The following is a 19283-nucleotide window of genomic DNA, read 5'->3' as shown; positions in this document are numbered from 1 at the left end:
CCTGAACTAGAAGGGTACCAATATCCTGGGTGGGACATTTGCTGGAGCTCTTTGGGAGGGTTTACACTAGATTGGCAGGGGTGTGGGAACCTGAACTACAGATCAGACAATGGAGTAGGTATTTACCAGCCAGAGGTGTGATGGGTTGTAGTGTGTCTAATTTAATGTAAGAAGTATCAGGAATCAGGGTGATGAACTCAGGTCATGGATCAGCACTTGGAACTATGATGTTGTGGCCACTATGGAAACTTGGATATCACAGGAGCAGGAATCGTTGTTGGACATTCTAGGGTTTCGATGTTTCAAAAGGAATGAGGGGGCTGGGAAGGTAAAAGAGGTGGAGGAGTGGTATTGTTAATCATGGATAGTATCACAGCTGCAGAAAGGGAGGTCGTCGAGGAGAGTTTGTCTGCAGAGTCAGTATGGGTAAAAGTCAGAATCAGGAAAAGAGCACTCACTTTATTTGGAGTTTTCTATAGCCCCCCCCCCTCCCTGCCAATAGCAACAAAGACATGGAAGAGCAGATTGGGGGGAGGCAGATTTTGGTTGTTATCATGGGTGACTTTAACTTCCCCTAACATTGATTGGGACTACTTAGTTCAAATAGTTTAGATGGAGCAGTTTTTGTCAGGTGTGTCCAGGAAGGGTTCCTGATGCAATATGTAGATAGGCTGACTAGAGGGGAGGCCATATTGAATTTGGTGCTTGGCAATGAACCATGCTAGGTGTCAGATCTCTCGGTGAGAGAGCTTTTTGGTGAAAGTGATCACAACTCTCTGACCTTTACTATACTCATGGAGAAGGATAAGGAGCAGACAGTATGGGAAAGTATTTAATTGAGGGAGGGGGAATTACAATGCTATTGGGCAGGAACAGATGCTCTCAGGGAAATGTACAACAGAAATGTAGAGATTGTTAAGGAAGCACCTGCAGATGGTGCAAAACAGGTTTGTCCCACTGAGGCAAGGAAGGGATAATAGGTTGAAAGAACATTGGGTGACAAGGGATTGGAATATCTAGTCAACACCTCGTCAAGAAAGAATTTTACTTAAGATTGATGAGGAAAGGATCAGACAGATCTTTAGAGGTTTACTACGTAGCCAGGAGGGAACTGAAGAATGGACTTAGGAGAACTAGAAGGGGGCATGAGAAAGCTTTAGCGGATAAGATTAAGGAAAACACTAAGACGTTCTACACTTATGTGAGGAACAAGAGAACAGCCAGAGTGAGGGTAGGGCCAACCAGGCATAGTGGAGGTGAATTGTGCCTGGACTCTAAGGAAGTAGGGGTGGTGCTTAATGAATACTTTGCTTCAGCATTCACTATTGATGGTGATCTTGACGTTTCTGAGGACAGTGTGAAACAGACTGATATGCTAGAACAGGTTGATATTAGGAAGGAGGATGTGCTGAAATTTTTGAAAATCATAAGGATTGATAAATCCCCTGGGCCAGACAGGATATACCCAAGGTTACCACAGGAAGTGAGGGAAGAGGTTCTGTACATTCAGTGATGATCTTTGCATCCTCACTGTTCACTAGAGTAATACTGGATGATTGAAGGGTGACAAGTGTTATTCCCTTGTTCAAGAAAGGGAATAGGGATTAGGTTAGATTAGATTCCCTACAGTGTGGAAACAGGCTCTTCGGCCGAACCAGTTCACACCGACCCTCCGAAGAGTAACCCACCCAGACCCATTTCCCTCTGACTAATGCACCTAACACTATGGGCAATTTAGCATGGCCAATTCGCCTGACCCGCACATCTTTGGACTGTGGGAGGAAACCGGAACATCTGGAGGAAACCCACGCAGACACGGGAAGAATGTGCAAACTCCACACAGACAGTCTCCCTAGGCTGGATAATCCTGGGAATTATAGACCAGTCAGTCTTACATCAGTGATGGGCAAAGTATTGGAGAAGATTCTGAGAGACAGGATTTAAGATGACTTCAAAACCATAGTTTGGTTAAAGATAGTCAGCGTGGCTTTGTGAGGGGCAGGTCATGCCTCACAAACCTTATTGAATTATTTGATGATATGACAAAACACGTTGATGAAGGTAGAGCAGTGCATGTGATGCACATGGATTTTAGCAAGGCATTTCATAAGGTTCCCCATGGTAGGCTTATTCAGAAAGTAAGGAGGCCTGGGGTACAGTGAAACATGTCTGTCTGGACTTCTTCAAGAAGTCAGTCAGTGGAGCAACAACACTGCTAAAATTCGGTACAATTTTCTGATAAAACCCACTCAAACCTAGGAATTGAAGTACTGTTCTCTTTGTTAACGGTATGGGAAACTCCCCAATAAACTTTGCTTTCACATTCCATGGGGCCATCTGTCCATGTCCGATCACATGGCAATCTTAGTCAGGTTTTTCGCAAAGATTGCCTCCCAAGGTCGATCGAATAATTCCGATAAATACTGCAAATGTTCCTTTCATGTGTGACTAAAAAACACCAGGTTGTTAATGTATACCACACAATTGGGTAACCCAGAAATGGCATTATTTGTTAGTTTTTGAAATGCGGCTGACACATTTTTCGTACTAAATGGGATGACAATAAATAGATACAGTCCATTCAGTATTTGGAAATTGTCTTTGCTCTTTCAGATTAGGGTACTTGCCAGCATCCTATCATGCAAGTCCAACTCAGAAATATAAGTTGCTTGTCCCATCTTCTTAATACAGTCTTCCATGCGTAGAATCGGAAATGAATAAGACTTTGTAACTGCATTGACTTCGCGATAGTCAACATGTAATTGTTGGGTACCATCTGGTTTTGGCACTATTACCGTGGGTGAGCTCCAGTCACTGCAACTCACTTCGATTATGTTGTCCTGGAGCATGCATTCAATCATCTTTTGAACCTGTACCAACTTTAGAGGGTTGCGTCTATAAGGATGTTGCTTAATTGGAGCAGCATTTCTTATACCTACATCATGCATAATTAAATCAGTACTTCCCAGCTAATTCCCACATATCTCCCCATGCGATACTAATAACTCTTTCAGGTCATTTCAATTTGCCTCTAGAAATTAACTCAATAATTTATCCCAATTTTTGAGAACTTCCACATTGTCCAAATTAATTTGAGGAATATCCAATTCAGAATCCTCTGAACTTGGTTCTTCACTCTGTTTTAACCAATAACACATTCTCCTTTTGCTTTCCTTCCCTATTAAAATAGCTTTTGATCATTACACCTGACACACTCTGTGAGATTTCTTTCTAGCTGGAATCCTAATCCAATAATTTACCTCTTGCAAGGATGCCTTCCTTGAAGAAGCTCTCTTCCTCCCTCTACAAGGATTTCAGTGAGTCCCTCTCTCACTGCATACCCCAGGTCATCTCCTCTGCCCAGAAGCTCTGGAGCCACATTCTCAAACAGACTCGCTACCACAGCCACATCTCTTTCCTTAGCACTTGCCTACGGAACCGACTGACCCCGCACGGACTCCAGACTACGTTCAGACCAACAAGATTTGGACCCAACAAGGACAACTGGTACCTACAACAAATCCGAAGCCTCCAGCAACAGACCTCCCTCCGGATCCTTCGCTCCACACTTGCAGCCATGCGCCGCTACCTCCATTCCCTGCAATTAGACCTACCCCAGCTCAGGACAACACTCTCACAGACCTGTAAAGGTCCTCTACTGTTCTTCATTCACAGAAGAATCCATACACTAAACGAACAGTTCTTCCTAGCCATATCGGAAATTAAAGACAGTAAGTACCAAAAACTTTCATGTACTTACTCCCTCACTCTGGGTTCCTCAACTGTTCCAGAATCTTCCATCGGCCTCCGAAATCACTCGGGCGCCATTAACCACGTGGCCGCTGCAGCGCCCGCGGCAGCAACCGCCACCACGAACCATGACATCACTGCCACCCCCACCGACCTCGCAGCCTCCGCGATCGCTGCCCAAACATTGCCTCTACGATCGCTAGGAAGACCATCGCCGACAGATTCGCGGCCTCCGCGGGGTGCACAGCTATCGGGAATAACACCGTTTCTGTTGTCGCCACAGCCACTGCTGCTCCATGGGTTGCCGTCGCCGCAGCCACTTCCACCCCCAGTGACATCACTAACCTGCGCAACCACCACGCTGCATGTGTCACCGCAACCACGCCGATCTCCGTACCACACCTAACTCTGCCCCCACACCGATCTCGTCACCATGCCTAACCCCGCCTCCAAGCCGATCTCCGCCTGCACGCCTAACCCCGCCCCATGCCGATCTCCGTCTCCGCCCCCACGCCCAACCCTGCCCCCACTCCCAGCTCCAGCCCCACACCAGGCCTTAGCTCCCAGCCCTGCCATGTTTTCACCATCCCTCCAGAACTACCCCTCTCTGAGGATGAAAGATCAGTCCTCAGCAGAGGCCTCACCTTCATTCCCCTACGCTCTCGGATTAACGAGTTCAACACACGGCGAGACGTCGAACAATTTTTCCGCCGCCTTCGCCTTTGCGCCTACTTCTTCAACCAGGATTCTCACCCGCCCTCTGACGATCCCTTCTCCTGCCTCCAACACACCCCATCCACCTGGACACCCTGTGCTGGCCTCTTACCTGCCCTCGATCTCTTCATAGCCAACTGCCGCCGCGACATTAACCGCCTCAACCTCTCCATCCCTCTCACCCACTCCAACCTCTCACCCTCGGAATGTGCAGCCCTCCACTCCCTCCGTTCCAACCCCAACCTCACTATCAAACCGGCAGACAAGGGAGGCGCAGTAGTAGTTTGGCGCACCGACATTTACACCGCTGAGGCCAAACGCCAGCTCACAGATACCTCCTCCTAATGCCCCCTTGACCATGACCCCGCCTCCCACCACCAAACCATCATCTCCCAGACCATCCATAACCTCATCACCTCAGGGGATCTCCCATCCACCGCCTCCAACCTCATAGTCCCACAACCCCGCACCGCCCGTTTCTACCTCCTGCCCAAAATCCACAAGCCTGACTGCCCCGGCTGACCCATTGTCTCAGCCTGCTCCTGCCCCACCGAACTCATCTCTGCATACCTCGACATGGTCCCGTCCCCCTTAGACCAAGAACTCCCCACCTACATTCGGGATACCACCCACGCCCTCCACCTCTTCCATGATTTTCGCTTCCCCGGTCCCCAACGCCTTATCTTCACCATGGACATCCAGTCCCTGTACACCTCTATGCCCCATCACGAAGGACACAAAGCCCTCCGCTTCTTCCTTTCCCGCCGTACCAACCAGTACCCTTCCACTGACACCCTCCTTCGACTGACTGAACTGGTCCTCACCCTGAACAACTTCTCTTTCCAATCCTCCCACTTCCTCCAAACCAAAGGAGTAGCCATGGGCACCCGTATGGGCCCCAGCTATGCCTGCCTCTTCGACGGATATGTGGAACAGTCTATCTTCTGCAGCTACACTGGCACCACCCCCCACCTTTTCCTCTGCTACATCGATGACTGTATCGGCGCTGCCTCGTGCTCCCACGAGGAGGTTGAACAGTTCATCCATTTTACCAACATTTTCCACGCTGACCTCATATTCACCTGGACCACCTCAGATTCCTTCCTCCCCTTCCTAGACCTCTCCATTTCTATCTCGGGCGACCAAATCAACACGGACATTTACTATAAACCGATCGACTCCCACAGCTACCTAGACTACACCTCCTCCCATCCTGCCCCCTGTAAAAACGCCATCCCATATTCCCAATTCTTCGTCTCCACTGCATCTGCTCCCAGGAGGACCAGTTCCAATACCGTACAACCCAGATGGCCTCCTTCTTCAAAGACCGCAATTTTCCCCCCAGACGTGATCGACGATGCTCTCCACCGCATCTCCTCCACTTCCCGCTCCTCCGCCCTTGAGCCCCGTCCCTCTAACCGCCACCAGGACAGAACCCACTGGTCCTCATCTACCACCCCACCAACCTCCATATACATCGTATCATCCGTCATCATTTCTGCCACCTTCAAACAGACCCCACCACCAGGGATATATTTCCCTCCCCTCCCCTATCAGCGTTCCAAAAAGACCACACCCTCCGGACTCCCTCGTCAGGTCCACACCCCCCACCAACCCAACCTCCACTCCCAGCACCTTCCCCTACAACCGCAAGAAATGCAAAACTTGCGCCCACACCTCCCCCCTTACTTCTCTCCAAGGCCTCAAGGGATCCTTCCATATCCGCCACAAATTCACCTGCACCTCCACACATCATTTACTGCATCCGCTGCACCCGCTGTGGCCTCCTTTATATTGGGGAGACAGGCCGTCTACTTGCGGAACGTTTCAGAGAACACCTCTGGGACACCCGGACCAACCAACCCAACCACCCCGTGGCTCAACACTTCACCCCCCCTCCCACTCCACCAAGGACATGCAGGTCTTTGGACTCCTCCATCGCCAGACCATAGCAACACGACAGTTGGAGGAAGAGCGCCTCATCTTCCACCGAGGAACCCTGCAACCACAAGGGATAAACTCAGATTTCTGCAGTTTCCTCATTTCCCCTACTCCCACCTTGTCTCAGTCAAATCCCTCAAACTCAGCACCGCCTTCCTAACCTGCAATCTTCTTCCTGACCTCTCCAACCCCACCCCCACTCCGGCCTATCACCCTCACCTTGACCTCCTTCCACCTATCGCATTTCCAACGCCCCTCCCCCAAGTCCCTCCTCCTGACCTTTTATCTTAGCCTGCTGGACACACTTTTCTCATTCCTGAAGAAGGGCTCATGCCCGAAACATCGATTCTCCTGCTCCTTGGATGCTGCCTGACCTGCTGCGCTTTTCCAGCAACACATTTTCAGCACCAATAATTCACCTCACTCAATCTCCTTTTGATATGATAAGGTCCACTAAATCTTGCTTTTAAAGGTTCACCTCTCACTGGAAATAACACTAAAACTGTTAACAAAATTGTGAGCTTTTGATTTCTTGTCTGCTTCTTGTTTCACCATATGCTGTGATAATTATAAATGCTGTCTAACCAACTCCCCTGCACTATTTAATCATTCCCTAAATTTGACACATCATCCAAGTATGTGGTCTCTGAATTCTGACTTACCAATTTCTCTTTATTTAATTTAATTTCAATGGTGATCTCATAAGTTCATAAGATATGAAGCAGAATGAGGCCATTCGGCTCGAGTCTGTGCCGCCATTCGATCATGGCTGAAATGCTCCTCACTCTGATGTTCCTGCTTTCTCTCCATAACCCTTCAACCCATTACAAATTAAAACTCTGTCTAACTCTTCCTTAAACGTATTCACTGTTCCAGCATCAACCACACTTTAGAGTAGCGAATTCCACCAATTCACAAGCGTTTGGGAAAAGTAGTTTCTCCTCAACTCTATTTTAAATTTGCTACCCTTTATCCTAAGACTATGACCTCTTTCCTAGAATGCCCCACAAGAGGAAGAATCCACTCCAAGTCTATTTTATCCATACCTTTTATCATCTTGAATGCCTCAATTTGATCTCCCCCTCATTCTTCTGAATTCCCAAGTATAGGCCTAAACGTTTCAATCTCTCTTCATAACAACAAACCCCTCATCTCTGGGATCAATCTGGTGAACTTCCTCTGAACTATCTCCAATGCTATTACATCTTTCCTCAAATAAGGGAACCAAAACTGTGCACAATACTCCAGGTGCGGTCTCATCAATACCTCTCACCTCATGCTCAAAAGCTAATTTAAATTGACTGAATTTGTTTGAATAATTTGGCACGTCCCTAATGGTAAAAGGTACAAATGGAATTCCTTTATCCCAATTGTCTGGATAGTACTGACTATAAATCCATAACAACGTCTTTAATGTTTAACACCATCTTACTAATGCTCCCTGCTATTCTGGATAGTATACAGTGGATTTGAATTTACAAAACTATCCACAACTTTCCTGAATAATTTTCATGTCATATTTGACCCTTCATTTGATTGTATCTCTGTGGGTAGGCCGTATCTACTGAAACATTTGAGTAATCCTTTTAGCTGTGATATTGCAAAATGAAATGGCCTCTGAAAATCTAGTGGACACATCCGTTATTGTCAACAAGTACAGATTCACACTTTTTGTTTTAGGTAGGGGTTGTACACAATCAATTGAGACCCTTGTAAAAAGGTTCTTCAAATTCAGGAATGAGTATTAAAGGGGTGGGATTTATCATTGCCTAAGGTATTCCAATTACCTGACACATATGACATGTCTGGCAAAGTCAGTTCCATCTTTATGCTATCCTGGTCAGTAAAAAATGTTTTTGTATTTTGGCTTGAGTTATTCTTACCCCTAAATGACCTCCTACTAGTAATTCATGTGCAGTCTGCAACGCCTCCTTTCTATAACACATTGGTAATACAACTTGATGAACTTCTGCTCATTTCTTATTCACCTAAATAAGCATTGGTCTCCATTTCCTCATCAAGACATCATTTTTAAGATAGTAATATTCAGGAATAGACTCAGATTCTTCTCCTGTATGTGCTTTTCGATACAGCTGCTTCAGCTTTTCATCTTTTATTTGTAAATCAGTTAATTTCTCTCAACTAAAAATATTCATTTTGTCCTCCACCTGTTCTTGTTTTTGTCTCAACCATTTGATCAAACATGGTATCTGATGATTCAACTTCAACTTCCTTATTCTTTGATTTTTCCTCCGGTTTCAACTGGTGGCATTGTGACCTTGTTATCACAGTCAAGAAAAACCCCAGGATATACTTCATGTAAGTCCTCAGTTGCTTGATTTTCACTGGATTTTCAACCACAGTAGGCAGAACTCCTATCTATGATCCAGCTACATCATTACCAAGGACAAATTGTATTCCTGGAGTTGAGACTTTTTCCAGTAGTCATACCACCACTTCTCTACTTTTCACCAGAAACTCTAACCTCACTCTACATAATGAGCACTTCTTGTCTCACCATGAATTCCACATACTAGCACTTTTTCTGGCAATAATCATTCTGAATTATGTATGTCCTCATCTCTCAACAACAAAGATTGACATGACCCTATACCTCTTAATGACGAACTTCTTTAACTTCTGTTCTTTGTCTATGCAAGTTAACCTTACCTTCATAAATAAATGGTTTAAGAAAATCTTTCTCAACCAACCTCCGATCAGTTTGTACATCCTGGAGTAGCTTTTTAGCCTTCACTGTGCTTTCCTTTACCACTTTATCAAAATTCAAAGGATGACCTGTTTTCCTCAATCCACCTACCTAATGCTTTTTCTAAACCACGACCACTGTGACTTCATGTGACTTACTTTACTGCAGTGAAAACATCTGAACATTTTACCTTCTCTTTCCCCTACATGGGTTTCATTTTTGCTCTGTGATAAGCTATCTTTATGATCTTCACTGAGATCTACTTTTCACTTACCATTTGAGGATTTCTCTTCTCCTTAATTTTGATCCCTCATGGATTGAAATTGATATTGGAGGCCAAATTTTGATTTATGAACCAACTCATAATCATCAGCCATTTCTATCTTTGCCTTAAAAAATTTTCAACAAGTTAGCCTCAATTGCTTCATTGGGCAGGGAATTTCAGAGATTTACAATCGATTGGGAGAAGAAGGGATGGTATGGTGGCTCAGTGGTTAGCACTGCTGAATCATAGCACCAGGCACCCGGGTTCGATTCCAGCCTCAGGCGTCTGTCTGTGTGGAGTTTGCACAATCTCCTATGTCTGCATGGGTTTCTTCCGGGTGCTCCGGTTTCCTCCCACGATCCAAAGATATGCAGGTTAGGTGAATTGGCCAAGCTAAATTGCCCATAGTGTTCAGTGATGTGTGATTAGGTGCATTAGTCCGGGGTAAATAGGGGAATGCGTCTGGGTGGGTTGTTCTTCAAAGGCTCGGTATTGACTTGTTGGGCCATAGGGTCAGTTTCCATACTGTACAGATTCTAAGAAGTTCCCCCCAACTCAGTTCTAAATCTGCTCCCCCTTATTTTGAGGCTGTGCCCCCTAGTTTTAATTTCACCTGCCAGTGCAAATAACCTCCCTGTTTATATCTTACCTATTCCTGTCATAATTTGACATGTTTCTGTAAGTCTCCCGCTCATTCTTCTAAAATTTAATGAGTATAGTCCCAGTCTACTCCATCTCACCTTATAAGCCAACCTTCTCAACTCTGGAATCAATTTAGTGAACCTCTCCAGTGCTAGTACATCCTTTTTCAAGTCAGGAAACCAAAACTGTACACAGTACTTCAGGTATGACCTCACCAGCACCTTATACAGCTGTAGCATAATGTCCATGTTTTTAAACTCTATTCCTCTAACAATGAAGCACAAATTTCCATTTGCCTTCTTAATTATCTACTACACCTGCAGACCAACTATTTGTAATTCATGCACAAGGATACCCAGGTCCCCCTGCACAGTAACATGATGCAATTTATCATTATGTATTAGTAGTCCATTTTGCTGTTATTTGTACTGAAATGGATGACCTCACATTTACCAACATTTGCCAGAACTGTGCCTATTCACTTAACCTATCTATATCATTCTGCAGACTTTCAGAGTTCTCTGTACATTTAGCTCTATCACTCATCTTAGTGTCATCTGCGAACTTTGACACAGTACACTTGGTCACCAACTCTAAATCATCTTTATAAATTGTAAACAATCGAGGTCACAACACTGATCCCTGAGGCACATCAATAGCCACTGATTGTCAACCAGTAAAACACCAATTAATCCACACTCTGCTTTATGTTAATTAACCAATCCTCTATTCATGCTCGTACATTGCCCGTAATGCCATGCACCTTTATCTTATGCAATAGCCTTTTGTGTGACATCTTGTCGAATGTCTTTTTGAAAACCAAAACTACCACATTCACTGGTTCGCTGTTGTCCACCATGCTTGTAATGTGCTCAAAGAATTCCAGTAAATTATTAAAAATGACTTGTCTTTCATAAAACCATTCTGCATCTGCTCAATGGAACAATTTCTATCTAGATGTTTCACTTTTTGTTCCTTAATGATAGATTCAAGCATTTTCCCCACTACAGAAGTTAAGCTAACAGGCCTACAGTTACCCACTTTTTGCCTATTTCCTTTTTTAAACAGAGGCGTAAAATTTGATGTTTTCCAATCTGCCAGAACTGTCCCAGATACCAACAAATGTTGATGAATTACCAGAAGCACATTTGCTAATTCCCCCGCCATCTCTTTAGTACCCTGGGATGCATTCCATCAGGGTGAGGAGACTTGTCCACCTCAAGCTCCATTACTTGCCCAACACTACCTCTTTAGTGAGAATCATTATTTCCAAGTCCTCACGTGCCAAAGCCTCCTTGTCATCAATAATTGGCATTATTTTTGTATCTTTCACTGTGAAGACTGATACAAAAACGTGTTCAACACCTCGACCATTTCTTCATTTCCCATTATTAAATTCCCTTCACATCCTCTAAAGGACCAATGTATACCTTTGCCACTCTTTTTTTGTTTTATAAATCTGTAGAAACCTTTGCTGTCTGTTTTCATGTGCTGATCTAATTTATTCCCATAATTTAGTGTTCCTTTATAACATTTGTACTCGTGTATAGATCGATCTTGTGTATAAGTCAACCCCTTATTTTTGGCCAAAATATCTTATATTTTTCATATATCTCATGTATAAATTGACCCTACTATATTGCATTATAAACCTCTTACAAAGGAAACTACATTTAGCCATAAACTTATATCTGCTTAATGAAGAAAATAAGTCAACGTTCCCGTTAACCCACTTAAACGAAATCATTCATACCAGTAACTCTACTCATTGATTTTTGTTTACTACTGGTATGTTGCATCTCTTTTCATTCATTCATAACTCTACTTACTGCACTTGGTTTACTATAGCACGTTTTGATCGATTCATTCATTCATTCAGACCGGTACTAAGTCTACTGGTACTTATTGCACTTTGTTCACTATACATCCAAAAGTTAATATCGTTTATCATTTTAATTATGCCACTATATCTGAATAAAAGTGAGATATATTAACTACATACTGGTACATCTTTAATTCTTTGACATTTTGGATACTGCTTTGTTCAGTTCCAAAACAATATTAGGAATAACATTAAAGCCACTCATACAGATGATTTTTATGGAATACATTGTTCCTCTTTTAAAATTAAATTTTGTATTAATCAGTGTTATTGTAATTATTTTAAGTTAGTTTACAATTAGTGCTCTCTTTAGAATAATAGTGAGTGTGCAGTTTAAATTTCATTTATTTAATTCAAGCACGGTTTGCTGAGTGAGCTGCTATGTAACAGGGCCTTACCCCCACTCTCCCTGTGGCTACCCTTCCCCTCTGTTCTTCTCCTCCTCCCCATCCCATCCAGCGCTAGGCTGTAAACCTCCATGCAGGCACACGGCAGGGAGGCAGTGCCAGTCACCTGCTCAACAATCAGAAAGTTTGATGGGCAGGCTGCAAGCCAATCAGAGTTGAGGGCAAGGATTAGATTAGATTACTTACAGTGTGGAAACAGGCCCTTCGGCCCAACAAGTCCACACCGACCCGCCGAAGCGCAACCCACCCATACCCCTATATTTACCCCTTCACCTAACACTACGGGCAATTTAGCATGGCCAATTCACCTGACCTGCACATCTTTAGACTGTGGGAGGAAACCGGAGCACCCGGAGGAAACCCACGCAGACACGGGGAGAATGTGCAAACTCCACACAGTCAGTCGCCTGAGGCGGGAATTGAACCCGGGTCTCTGGCGCTGTGAGGCAGCAGTGCTAACCACCGTGCTACCATGCCGCCAATATACCCAACCATCACAGAGAGATTGGAACTCCATGTACTGTATCAGAGCATGTAGCAAATTGAGGAAAGTTTGTGTTCCTGACTCAGACCCAGCAGAAAGATGGATAGTAGAAGATTAAGATTCAGTAACTAATTAGGATTCTTCTTTACCTGGGATTAGTTGAGCGATCACATCAATTTCTGCTAATAATATGGTATTTCAAAACTCAGCATAGATTTCAGCCCATCTAAAACAATAACCTCTAATTTCAGCTTTAAAAGTCTTCAACATTCGACCTATACACAAGTATATATAGTAGTATTTTTTTCCCCCTGGGATTTCTGTTGACCTTTAAAGATTTTCCAATCCTCTAGTGTCCCACTAATTGTTGCCACTTTGTATGTATTAACTTTCAGTTTGTTACCCTCCTTTATTTCCTTAGTAATCCCTTTTCCTGCCATTCTTCCTTTACACTGGCATAAAACTTTGCTGAGCACTGTGAAAAATTGCTATGAAAGTCCTCCACCATTCCTCAATTGTCCCATCATATAGTCTTTGCTCCCAGTCTGCCTTATCCAACTCCTCTAGTCTCCATTGTTGAGGCACAAGACACTGATATTTGATTTTACCTTCTTATCCTCCATCTGCATTTTAAATTCAACCGTACTGTGATCGCTCCTTCCAAGAGGAATCCCAACAATGAGATCATTAATTATTCCTGTTTCATTACACAGGACCACATCTAGGATAGCTTGCTGTCTTGTAGGTTGCATTACATACACCGTTCGAGGAAACTATCATGGATACACTCTATAAACTCCTCAAGTCTGCCTTGACCAACACAGTTTGACCAATCGATAAGTTGAATAAAATCCCCCAAGATAACTGCTGTACCATTTTAACATGTGTCAGTTATTTCTTTGTTTATTGTGTGCCCCATGTGATGTTATGATTTGGTGTCCTATATACTATGCCTATCTTTTTCCACTGACTATTTCTAATTTCCATCCACATAGATTCAACCTTTTTCTCTACAGAAACTATATCATCTCTCACTACTGCCCTGATGTCATCCTTAAATATCAGAGCTACAACATCTCCCTTTCTTTCTCATCTGTCCTGAATAGTTAAATACCTCTGGATGTTTAACCTGCAATCATGACACTGCAACCATATCTCTGTGAGAGCCATTAAATCATACCCATTTGCAATGAATTATGGCAACACATCATTTATCTTGTTTTGAATGCTATGAGCATTCAGGAAAGGTGACCTTTTGGTAATGTTTATACCGTCTTTTTGAATTCAATACCTCCATCAGAAGAACTTTTTTTTAATACATTTTCTTTTTCTGTCGCTACCTGGTTTCCACTCATCTTAGTGCTACACTTCTCAGTATGCTTTCTCATCCTTTATTTACTTTTTGATTCTCTTTTTCCTTAGTCCTTCACCCATTTTTGCTAACTCAGTGCCTCCCCTTAGATTTCCAGCCCCCGGCCAAACTAGTTTAATGTCCACCCAACAGTGCCAGCAAAACCACCTGCAAAGTATCAATTCCATCACTGTTTGGGTGAAGACTATCCCTCTTGAACAGATCCACCTTCCCCAGAAATAGACCCAATTATTTAGAAATCTAAAGCCTTTCCTTGCTTTGGCTTCAATTCTCTGAGTCATCATCACTGTCACCAGAACTATGCACAGAGTACCGGTTAACTATGGGATGGCCTTAGGGAACTCCTGCACTACCTGCCTCACCTAATGGTTGTGCGAGATGATCACCCATTCCCTATCCTCCTGCACTGTTTTACATTGTGGGGTGAGCACTGCTGTGCTATCCATGTAACTCTCGTTCTCCCAACTGCTCTTCAGTGCCTCTAGACCTCGCTTAAGCTCCATAACCTGGTGCTCGAGTTGAAGTTGGTGACTGCACCTCCTACACACATATTGCTTGCGATACAATGAGCATCCAAGAACTCCCACATATTACAGTTGGAGCATACTGCGTGAAGAAGTTGGCCTGCTATCCCTTTAATTAATCCAAAAATTGCTCTCTTAAAGAAAAACTAAATCTAATTCTAACTAACACATACTAACAGTTAACTAGTAAGTATAGTGATTTCAACAGTTTATTTGGTTATTAAAGAGTTATACTCAACCCTCAAACAGCCAATCACTCACTAGCTTGGCTGTGAAGTCACTCAGGAATCTCATGCTTGCTGTCAGCAGAAGATCTTTAGGTATGCCTCTCTGCTCACTGCCCAGTCACTGCTCGCACTCCATTACCCACTGGAACTCTTGCTGGCAACCTTCCTCTTGCGATGTCTTGGCCTCCATGCTCATTTGAAAGGATGATGGAGGGAGAATGTGATTCTTTACAATGGAACTCCCTCAACATTGGAAGTGTGTAAAAAATTCAGGAGAAGGAATTTTTTTGGGGAAAGGGCAGGTGGACGAGATTAGCTAAGTACCTTTTACAGAGATCTTCATGGGCTCAGCATGTCAAATAGAATCCCTACAGTGTGAAAACAGGCCCTTTGACCCAACAAATCCACACCAACCCTCCAAAGAGTAACTCACCCAGACCCATTCCCCTAACCCTATTATGCTATATTTATCCTTGCCAAAAGCATGTAACATACACATGTCTGAACAGGCAATTTAGCATGGCCAATCCACCTAATCTGCACATCTTTGGATTTTGGAAGGAAATCAGAGCACCCCTAGGAAACCTTTGCAGGCATGGGGAGAATGTTCAAACTCCACACAGACAGTTACCTGAGGCTGGAATCGAACCCGGGTCCCTGGTGCTGTGAGGCAGTAGTGCTAACTACTGACCCACCATGCTGCCCATCTCCTTCTGTGCTATAACCACTCTGGCAGATTTTAGCAGAATCTCCAACAATCAATTGTTTAATTGTCTATCATAATTGGGTGTAGCGGGACTGCAGAGCTTTGATCTGATCCATTGTCTGTACACTCACTTGTCTCCATCAATCTAATGTGCAAGTGTCCCTGTATTATAGCTCCATCAGGTTTCAATCTATTTTTATCTATGTCTAGTGTTGGTTCTTGACATTGGCTCCTACACTCCTCATGGAAAGCTGTTGATGACATTAGGTAAATACCTTTTACAGAGAACTTCGTGGGCTCAGCATGTCAAATAGAATCCCTACAGTGTAAAATCAGACCCTTCGACCCAACAAGTCCACACTGGCCCTCCAAAGAGTAACTCACCAAGGCCCATTCCCCTACCCTATTACGCTATATTTACCCTGAAAATGTGTTGCTGGAAAAGTGCAGCAGGTCAGGCAGCATCCAAGGAGCAGGAGAATCGATGTTTCGAGCATGAACCCTTCCTCAGGAATCAGTATGTAACCTACACATACCTGAACATTCTAGGCAATTTAGCATGGCCAATCCACCTAACCTGCACGGAGTCAGAGATATTTTGGCTATGAGATTACACATTAAAGTGGAATACATTTCTGCTGCTTCTGGCAGCACATAGCATGCCAGCGATGCCCACAGCTTTGATTTGTCAAATCCAATTTAAATTTTTCCATTTTAGCATGGTAGTAGGACCACACAACATAATAGATGCCACCTTCAATGTACAGACAGTCCTCCAGCTCTACAAGGACATGGATGATGATCAGTTCAAATAAGTTTCCCGGTACAATCTTCAAGTGAGGCCAAGGACAGTCTGTTAAATGACAGAATCGTGTGTGTGTGTGCATGTGTGCATGTATCTGTCCTCCAAAAGTCAGAAGCTGGCAAAAAACAGTACCACTGACATCAGCAGAGATTGCCTTATTATTTTTTGAAAGCATTGTTCATGATGTTGCTCAGAATTTATGCAGGCCTGCTGGATGTGAGTTGGTTTACTAGCATAGGCTAAAAAGAATCTATTAAAATCTGAAGCATTGGCCTCAGAAGGAGACAGGTTCTTTATAACTGGACTACTTTTGCAGTGACATCTTTACTACAGCATGAAATTACTGGAACACTTTAGTAAGTCAGATAAAGTCAGTTTCAAAGGCTCTGTCATTCAGTATATCAAAACAGCATAGAGAAGGGAAAAATTGGCTGTTGGCCAAGTAATAACATAAAAGGTTCTTCAAGAGATTTATGGAAATGTCTTGCAAACAAGGTAGCAGAAGATTGTTCTCAGTTGGTTATTTCCTCTCACATACAGACATATTGTAAACTCTGACAATCTTTTATTGTAGTGTGTCTAATTAAAATCTGGCTAAATGAATATGCTTTACCATAGTGTTCCTTTAAGCTTGCTTTATCAACAATTTTACCAGTGTACATGTAGTCAGTCCAATAACCTACAACAAACAACTTTGCGTTTTAAATAGGATGGCTTTGAAACATTAAGTACCCTTGTGAATATCATAGACCTAAAATGTTAACTGAACCTCTTCCTTTGCTCTATAGATGTCCCTGACTGGCTGCATTTTTCCAGCACTTTACATTTTTATTTTCGATTTCTAGAATCTCCACTCTCTTGCCCAATTTATTTTTGTACAATTACTGCCTTATCTTTTCAAGCTGCCGCAGATTCTCATTAAATATTGAACAACTGGAATTCAGTTGATATTATATTACAATTTCTGTGCTAACTCAAAGGTAGCATTCTTGGCCCACATCAAAGCTTAAGTTCACAGCCTTACTCCAGAGACTAAAACTCAAAATGTAGGATATCATTCCAGTGCAGCACTGATTGAAGGCTTCTTGAAGCTATTCTTCAATAGTGATATAGCCTATGTCTATCTCTCGACACAATGTAGATAAAATCGATGATCTGATCATCATCACATTGTCATTGGCATACACATTGCTGTCTACAATTGGCTGCTGTGCCTTTTACATTATACCATTGTTAACATGTCAAACTTCATTAGTTGTAAAGCGCACTAAATCCTGTGCTTATGTAACATAGATGAGGATCTTTCTTTCTTTGCTCTTGATGTGTTTCGATTAGCTAAACATTTATCTTCACAACTCTTCTATTGCAGGCCTAATTGCCAAGTTGCATCTTCATGATAAACAATCTTCTCTTCTCATAAAAGTGTGATGTAGAGTGGAAAAGTGCTGAAGCTAGGCTTTTGCTTTTCTACACTGAATGCTTATGCCTCATGTTTTTAGTGAGGGGTCGAGTTTCTCAAAAAGCACATCAAAGAAAATGAAAAATGCATACACCATTTCAGTGGTGACTCTGAATCAGTAAATTGATTTAGCTACTCAGGAGAAATCCCACCTAAGTTGACCTACAGAAAATATATCTAACAGTCAATTGTTTCTTATGATTATTTTCTCTCCTGCATAAGAAATTTTTAACAATTTCCAACTAGGTAAATATCAATAATACTCCCAACAATCACAAATTGTCTGAAGAAGGTGACTACTTACCCTTAAAAATGTCCTGAAGATTGATTTCACTGCATTCTGCTTGATGACCTGGTATCCACATAGACTCATTATCTCATTCTGATTGTGTACCATGAGGATGCAGTTAATGATTCTGCACTTCTTTACTATTTGGTTACGATTTCTAAGATTGTCATTTTATTTCTTTGTCTTAATATTGACAGTGAAAGTTCCAAACGTAAACTGTTCAGGGAGATCAATCAGACAACATTTTGAAATTATACTTCCTGCATTCTTTGCTATACTTTCTGTATGATGCTGGTTTAAGAATATGATGTGGAACCCTGATGTGTCACAGAAGACTTGACTTTTCCAAAGTAATTTCAACAGGCTTTCTAAGCTTATTGTTAAAAAAAAGCTGCAATCTTTCCCAGGTTATTGAAAAGAAAACCTTGCTACATATTAATCAATCATAGATTATTTGTGCAATTAATTTTTTCTAATTTACTCATGAAATGTGGGCATCGCTGGCTGAAGAACATTTATTGTCTATCCCTAGTTGCCTTTGAGAAGGTGACTGGGGAGCTGCCTTCTTGAACTGCTGCAGTCCATATGCTATAAGTTGACTCAGAATGCCCTTAAGGAGGGAAATTCTAGGATTTTGACCCAGCGACAGTGAAGGAATGATGGTCTACTTCCAAATCAGGATGGTGAGTAGCTTGGAGAAAAATTTGCAGGTAGTTGTGTCCCCATGCATGTCTTGGCTTTGTCCTTCTAAATGGAAATGGTTGAGGCTTAGAGGGTGATGTCTGAGGATCCTTGGTGAATTTCTGCAGTGCATCTTGTATACAGTACTGCTGCTACTGAATGTTCATGATGGAGGGAGTAGAGGCTCTGGATGTGGTGCCAATCAAGGGGCTGCTTTGTACTGGATGGTCTCACCTTCATGAGTTCTGTTGGAGCTACAGCTGTCTCAGCAAGTACGGAGAATTCCATCACACCTCTGAATTGTGCCTTGATGATGGTGTACAGGCTTTGAGAACTCAGATAGTGAGTTACCCAGAGTATTCCTAACCTCTGACCTGCTCTTGTAGCAACTTGTTTAGGCATCAGGTCTATTTGAGTTTCTGGTTAAT

General features: G+C 43.0%; 1 pseudogene; it reads left to right on the top strand.

The window, feature by feature from the left end:
• The first annotated feature begins 360 nt into the window (after positions 1–360).
• Positions 361–19283, top strand: part of LOC148149750 (uncharacterized) — a 194816-nt pseudogene continuing 175893 nt past the window's right edge.

The sequence above is a fragment of the Chiloscyllium plagiosum genome, unplaced genomic scaffold (genome assembly GCF_037043375.1).
Source record: "Chiloscyllium plagiosum isolate Xiang-an unplaced genomic scaffold, Cpla_swu_hap1 HiC_scaffold_6, whole genome shotgun sequence".
In the NCBI taxonomy this organism is placed as follows: Eukaryota; Metazoa; Chordata; class Chondrichthyes; order Orectolobiformes; family Hemiscylliidae; genus Chiloscyllium; species Chiloscyllium plagiosum.
This window is presented reverse-complemented; position numbering and strand designations above follow the sequence as displayed.